Raw genomic sequence first — 8,019 nt, 5'->3', positions numbered from 1 at the left:
AGCAATAATGACCGGAAACCTTTGGTTGTCCTCTAAGAAAGCATACTTCAAATGAGACGGAAGAGGCTTCAGTTCACTCTTTACCTCAAGCTGAGGTTCCTTTTCATCAAGCTCACGGAGTTCATTCTCAACAACTTTCTCTTGTTCATCCTCTTGGTCATCCGTCTCTGCAATAATAGGATAGCATAACTTGTTGTGGTCTTCTTTTCGCACTTCCGCTACCACTTCATCGATTACGTCACATCGGAGAACAGAATGCTCTTCAGGAGGATGCTTCATGGCTTTTTCCAAATTGAACTTGATAGTCTTGTCTCCGACCTCAAAGGAATATGTGCCGGTGAAGGCATCTTTAGGAGGAAGGGTCTACCAAGTAGAACGGAGGAGGAGCTTCTATTTTCTGTTGGGGGCATTTCAAGGATGTAAAAGTCAACCGAAAAGACTAAGTCCTTGATTACCACAAGTACATCTTCTGCTATTCCCATCACAGTGGTCACACTTTTATCGGCTAAGGCAAACTTCGCTGCCGACTTCTTTAATGGAGCTAAATTCAGCCGCACAAAGATAGAAAGCGGCATGATGCTTACGCAAGCCCCTAGATCACACATACAGTCATGAAAAGTGCACCCACCAATACGACAAGACTCTAAATAAGGCCCAGGGTCACCATATTTTTCGGAATAGGCTCCATCAAGGGAGAAATTGAACTACCCAAGGATAATGTCTCCAACTCTCATATCCTATCCTTGTGTGTACACAAGTCTTTCAAAAATTTTGCATACTTCGGAATTTGTTGGATAGCATCAAGAAGTGGTATGGTTACCTCAACTTTCTTGAACACTTGAAGCATGTTTAAATTGAATTTCGGAGTCTTCTTTGCTTTCTTCACCATGGAAAGGAATGGGATAGGAATGGACTCATCCACTATAGCTTTTCTCTTGGGTTCCTTAAGGCTTACTCCTTCTTCCTCATGCCTTTTGTCTACCTCTTCTTCTTCATGCGGAGCTTCAACGACCAGTTCTTCCTTATGAATGTCTTCCATAACCCTAGGATGTATCTCCTCCAATGTAGTCTCCGACCATAGAGTGATGGCGTTGAGACCGCCCTTGGGGTTTAGAAGGGGTTGGGATGGAAGGTTAGAAGAGCTTGAGGGTTGGTTGGAGTTGGTGTTGGAGGAGGACATGAACATCTTTGAAATTATGTCGGTGAGATTGGCCAATTGAGCGCCCAAGGCATCGAATTGAGCCTTGTTACTCTCATCGCGTTTCTCCATAGCGGCTCTAAGCTCATCAACTTGATTGGTGGAAGATGAGGAGGTTTGGTTGGATTGTTGTCTATGGTGTGGTTCTTGGTATTTGGTGTAGTTGTTTTGGTTTTGGTTGGTGTGATTTTGGTTGGCTTGGTGGTTGGTGTTGTTATGGTGCTATTGAGATGAAGATTGGTTGTTGTAGTGATGAAAAGACGAGTTATTCCATCTTTGGTTTTGATTGCTCCCTTGTACGTTATCCCTCCACCCTTGATTTTGATTACTACTATGAGGGTAGTTGTTTTGGCCTTGAGAAGGATAGGGCAGACGGTTGTTGTAATTCACATTGGCCACGGCAAGGGCATGCTCCTCTTGAATTTGATGACATTGATCGGTGTAATGTGTGGTGCTAGAGCACAAACCACAAATTCTAGGAGGGCCTTCAAGTTGAGCAACTTGGGGTAGAGCTTGGATGGCTTGGATGGAGTAGTATTCCTTTTGATCTTTTTGTATTTACGTGAGGATAGTGGTCATATCCCCAAGCGCTTTGGTTAAGCTTGCTTCGGAAGGGGATGGTTTTACCACACCCTTGAGAGGATTACTTCTCACCCTTACATGTTGTGTAGCCTCGGCAACATCATTTATCAATTTCCAAGCTTCTCCCTCTGTCTTATTTTTTGAAAGGGAACCACCACTAGAAGCAGTGAGCAATCTTCTATCTTCCGCACAAAGACCTCCGGTGAAGTAACCAATGAGCAAGTGAGTGTTCAATCCATGGTGTGGACAAGATTCTAATAGCCTCTTGAACCGAGTCCAATACTCATACAAACTCTCTTGATCCTTTTGCATTATACCCGAGATCTCCTTCTGGATGTAGTAGGTCTTCTCCGGTGGAAAGAATTTGTCTAGAAACTCTCTTCTCAAGAAATCCCAATTGGTCACAATCTCATCCAGTTGTGAATAAAACCATGTTTTTGCTTGCCCTTCAAGAGAGAAAGGAAAGGCAAAAACCATAATAGCCAACTCATCGGCTCCATGCCTTCGAGCCGTAGAACAAGCAACTTGAAAATCCCTTAGATGTCGGATGGGGTGATGAGCGGATGATTTATACGCTTTTTGGCATTGTTTTTAGTATGTTTTTAGTAGGATCTAGTTACTTTTAGGGACGTTTTCATTAGTTTTTATGTTAAATTCACATTTCTGGACTTTACTATGAGTTTGTGTGTTTTTCTGTGATTTCAGGTATTTTCTGGCTGAAATTGAGGGACTTGAGCAAAAATCAGATTCAGAGGTTGAAGAAGGACTGCTGATGTTGTTGGATTCTAACCTCCCTGCACTCAAAGTAGATTTTCTAGGGCTACAGAACTCAAATTGGTGCGCTTCCAATTGCGTTGGAAAGTAGACATCCAGGGCTTTCCATCAATATATAATAGTGCATACTTTGGCCGAGTTTAGACGACGCAAAAGGGTGTTGAACGCCAGTTCTACGCTGCAGTCTGGAGTTAAACGCCAGAAACACGTCACGAACCAGAGTTGAACGCTAAAAACATGTTACAAACTGGTGTTCAACTCCAAGAATGACCTCTCCACGTGTAAACTTCAAGCTCAGCCCAGCCACACACCAAGTGGGCCCCAGAAGTGGATTTATGCATCAATTACTTACTTCTGTAAACACTAGTAGCTAGTTTAGTATAAATAGGACTTTTTACTATTGTATTAGACATCTTGGGACGTATAGTTCTTAGACTTTCATGGGGGCTGGCCATTCGGCCATGCCTGGACCATTATCACTTATGTATTTTCAAACGGTAGAGTTTCTGCACTCCATAGATTAAGGTGTGGAGCTCTGCTGTTCCTCATGATTTAATGCAAAGTACTACTGTTTTTTCTATTCAACTCAACTTATTCCGCTTCTAAGATATTCATTCGCACTTCAACATGAACGTGATGATCGTGACAGTCATCATCATTCCCTATGAACGCGTGCCTGACAACCACTTCCGTTCTACCTTCGATTGAATGGATATCTCTTGGATATCTAATACAAGGGACCGAGTCCGAGTTATTAATATCTTCGTGGTATAAGTTAGAACCCATGGATGGCCATTCCTGAGATCCGGAAAGTCTAAACCTTGTCTGTGGTATTCCGAGTAGGATCTGGGAAGGGATGGCTGTGACGAACTTCAAACTCGCGAGTGCTGGGCGTAGTGACAGACGCAAAAGGAGGGTGAATCCTATTCCAGTATGATCGAGAACCTCAGATGATTAGCCATGCCTTTACAGAGCATTTGGACCTTTTTCACAAGAGGATGGGATGTAGCCATTGACAACGGTGATGCCCTTACAGAAAGCTTGCCATGGAAAGGAGTAGGACTGATTGGATGAAGACAGCGGGAAAGCAGAGATTCAGAGCAATGAAAGCTTATTTGAAATTCTCACCAATGAATTACATAAGTATTTCTATCTTTATTTTTTGTTTATTTATTACTTTTATTCGAAAACTCCATAACCATTTGATATCCGCCTGACTGAGATTTACAAGATGACCATAGCTTACTTCATACCAACAATCTCCGTGGGATCGACCCTTACTTACGTAAGGTTTTATTACTTGGACGACCCAGTGCACTTGCTGGTTAGTTGTGCGAAGTTGTGAAGTTATGTCTGGACCATGGTATTGTGCACCAGTTTTTGGAGCCATTGCCAGGGAGAGAACGAACAACAATTTTACAACCTCAGAATAACAATTTCGCATACCAAGTTTTTGGCGCCGTTGCCGGGGATTGTTCGAGTTTGGACAACTGACGGTTCATCTTGTTGCTCAAATTAGGTAATTTTCTTCTTATTTTATTTTCAAAAAGTTTTAAAAAAAATTTTTTTTTCAAAAATCTTTGAAAAATTTTCCCTTTGTTTTCGAAAATTATTTCAGAATTTTTAAGAATGAATTCTAGTATTTCATGAAGCATGTTGAAGCCTGACTGGCTGTAAAGCCATGTCTAAATTCATTTGGACTGGGGCTTCTAACCCAACATTATCAAAAGCAAGCTAGTTGTTACTAATCCACCTGCTGTTGTTCCTAATCCACCTGATTTACATGCTAAAGCTTGACTGGCTATTAAGCCATGTCTACCCTCAGATTGGAGCTTTAGACTAAGAGTGAAAGATTCCTGGAATTCATATTAAAAATTTTGGAATCCTTATTTTTCTTTTTTTTACAAATAATTTTCGAAAAATACAAAAAAATTATAAAATCATAAAAATAAAAAATATTTTGTGTTTCTTGTTTGAGTCTTGAGTCAGATTTTAAGTTTGGTGTCAATTGCATATTCATCTTGCATTTTTCGAAAATTGCATTTATGCATTGCATTCATCATGATCTTCAAGTTGTTCTTGATAAACCTTCTTGATTGATCTTCATATTATATTGTTTTGTGTTGTATGGTGTTTTTCATATGCATTCTTGCATTCATAGTGTCTACACATGAAAACTTTCTAAGTTTGGTGTCGTGCATGTTTTCTTTTCTTGAAAATTTTTCAAAAATAAGTTCTTGATGTTCATCTTGACATTCAAAGTGTTCTTGCATGCATTCATTGTTTTGATCTAAAAATTCTCATGCATTGAGTCTTTTTCATGTTTTTCTCTTTCTTCATTAAAAATTCAAAAATCAAAAAAATATCTTTCCCTTTTTATCTCATAAATTTCGAAAATTTGGATTGACTTTTTCAAAACTTTTGTTTCTTATGAGCAAATCAAATTTTCAATTTAAAAATCTTATCTTTTTCAAAAATCTTTTTCAAAAATCAAATCTTTTTCATTTTTTATTTTCAAAAATTTTAAAAATATTTTTTTCAAAAATATTTTTCTTAATTTTACATCATATTTTCGAGAATATCATCAACAATTAATGTTTTGATTCAAAAATTTCAAGTTTGTTACTTACTTTAAGTTCTAGAATCATATCTTGTGATTTCTTGTGAATCAAGTCATTAATTGTGATTTTAAAAATCAAATCTTTTTCAAAACTAATTTCAATCATATCTTTTCAAAAATATCTTTTTATCTTATCTTTTTCAAAATTTGATTTTAAAATATCTTTTCTAACCTCTTATCTTCTTATCTTTTCAAATTTGATTTTCAAAATTTGTTTCAACTAACTAACTAACTTTTTGTTTGTTTCTTATCTCTTTCAAAACTACCTAACTAACTATCCCTCTCTAATTTTCGAAAATATCTCCCTCTTTTTCAAAAATTCTTTTTAATTAATTAATTGTTTCAATTTTTAATTTTAATTTTAACTTTTTCCTCATTTTCGAAAATCACTAACCCCTTTTCAAAATTTTATTTTCGAAAATCCTCTTTCTCTCTCATCTCCTTCTATTTATTTATTCATCTACTAACACTTCATCTCACCCAAATTTGAACCCCCTCTTCCATTTGTGTTCGAATTTTCTCTTCTTCCCTTCTTTACATTACATTCTTTTCTTCTTCTACTCACACAAGGGAACCTCTATACTTGGGTAAAAAGGATCCCTATTATTATTGTTTTTCTGTTCCCTTTTTTTCATATGAGCAGGAGCAAGGACAAGAACATTATTTTTGAAGCAAACCCTGAACCTGAAAGGACTCTAAAGAGGAAACTAAGAGAAGCTAAAATACAACAATCCAGAGATAACCTTACAGAAATTTTCGAACAGGAAGAGGAGATGGCAGCCGAAAATAATAATAATGCAAGGAAGATGCTTGGTGACTTTACTGCACCTAATTCCAATTTACATGGAAGAAGCATCTCCATCCCTACCATTGGAGCAAACAATTTTGAGCTTAAACCTCAATTGGTTTCTCTGATGCAACAAAACTGCAAGTTTCATGGACTTCCATCTGAAGATCCTTTTCAGTTCTTAACTGAATTCTTGCAGATCTGTGATACTGTTAAGACTAATGGAGTAGATCTTGAAGTCTACAGGCTCATGCTTTTCCCTTTTGCTGTAAGAGACAGAGCTAGAGTGTGGTTGGACTCTCAACCCAAAGATAGCCTGAACTCTTGGGATAAGCTGGTCGCGGCTTTCTTGGCCAAGTTCTTTTCTCCTCAAAAGCTGAGCAAGCTTATAGTGGATGTTCAAACCTTCAGACAGAAAGAAGGTGAATCCCTCTATGAAGCTTGGGAGAGATACAAGCAACTGACCAAAAAGTGTCCTTCTGACATGCTTTCAGAATGGACCATCCTGGATATATTCTATGATGGTCTGTCTGAATTAGCTAAGATGTCATTGGATACTTCAGCAGGTGGATCCATTCACCTAAAGAAAATGCCTACAGAAGCTCAAGAACTCATCGACATGGTTGCTAATAACCAGTTCATGTACACTTCTGAGAGGAATCCTGTGGGTAATGGGACGCCTCAGAAGAAGGGAGTTCTTGAAATTGATACTCTGAATGCCATATTGGCTCAGAACAAAATATTGACTCAGCAAGTCAATATGATTTCTCAGAGTCTGAATGGAATGCAAGCTGCATCCAACAGTACTCAGGAGGCATCTTCTGAAGAAGAAGCTTATGATCCTGAGAACCTGCAATAGTAGAGGTGAATTACATGGGTGAACCTTATGGAAACACTTATAATCCCTCATGGAGAAATCACCCAAATCTCTCATGGAAGGATCAACAAAAACCTCAACAAGGCTTTAATAATGGTGGAAGAAATAGGTTTAACAATAGTAAACCTTTTCCATCATCCACTCAGCAACAGGCAAAAAACTCTGAACAAAATACCTCTAATTTAGCAAACTTAGTCTCTGATCTATCTAAGGCCACTGTAAGTTTCATGAATGAAACAAGGTCCTCCATTAGAAATTTGGAGGCACAAGTGGACCAGCTGAGTAAAAGGATCACTGAAATCCCTCCTAGTACTCTCCCAAGCAGTACAGAAGAAAATCCAAAAAGAGAGTGCAAGGCCATTGATATAACCATCATGGCCGAATCCAAAGAGGAAGGGGAGGACGTGAATCCTAAGGAGGAAGACCTCTTGGGACGTCCAGTGATCAATAAGAAGTTTCCCTTTTAGGAACCAAAGGAATCTGAGGCTGATCTAGAGACTATAGAGATTCCATTGAACCTCCTTATGCCATTCATGAGCTCTGAAGAGTACTCCTTTTCTGAAGAGAATGAAGATGTTACTGAAGAGCAAGTTTCCAAGTTCCTTGGTGCAATGATGAAGCTGAATGCCAATTTATTTGGTAATGAGACTTGGGAAGATGAACCTCCCCTGTTCACCAATGAACTAAATGTATTGGATCAACTGAGATTGCCTCAGAAGAAACAGGATCCTGGAAAGTTCCTAATACCTTGTACCATAGGCACCATGACCTTTGAGAAGGCTCTATGTGACCTGGGGTCAGGAATAAACCTCATGCCACTCTCTGTAATAGAGAAATTGGGAATCTTTGAGGTGCAAGCTGCTAGAATCTCATTGGAGATGGCAGACAATTCCAGAAAACAGACTTATGGACAAGTAGAGGACATGTTAGTAAAGGTTGAAGGCCTTTACATCCCTACTGATTTTATAATCCTAGATACTGGGAAGGATGAGGATGAATCCATTATCCTTGGAAGACTCTTCCTCGCCACAGCAAGAGCTGTGATTGATGTTGACAGAGGTGAACTAGTCCTTCAATTGAGTGAGGACCCCCTTGTGTTTAAAACTCAAGGACATTCTTCTGTAAACATGGAAAAGAGGCACAGTAATCTTCTCTCAAAACAGAGTCAACCAGAGCCCCCA

The 8,019-nt window shown here is 38.8% G+C and overlaps 1 non-coding gene across 1 annotated transcript; it reads right to left on the bottom strand.

The window, feature by feature from the left end:
* Positions 1-6,343: 6,343 nt before the first annotated feature.
* On the bottom strand, positions 6,344-6,451 carry LOC148567679 (small nucleolar RNA R71). The gene has a single exon (XR_015882440.1). It is a non-coding gene; the product is annotated as a small nucleolar RNA R71 (small nucleolar RNA).
* Positions 6,452-8,019: the final 1,568 nt, after the last annotated feature.

Source organism: Arachis ipaensis, chromosome B4 (genome assembly GCF_059453495.1).
Source record: "Arachis ipaensis isolate K30076 ecotype BB chromosome B4, ASM5945349v1, whole genome shotgun sequence".
Classification (NCBI taxonomy): Eukaryota; Viridiplantae; Streptophyta; class Magnoliopsida; order Fabales; family Fabaceae; genus Arachis; species Arachis ipaensis.
Note: the sequence above shows the minus strand (reverse complement) of the source record. Positions and strands in the feature narration are given on the sequence as shown.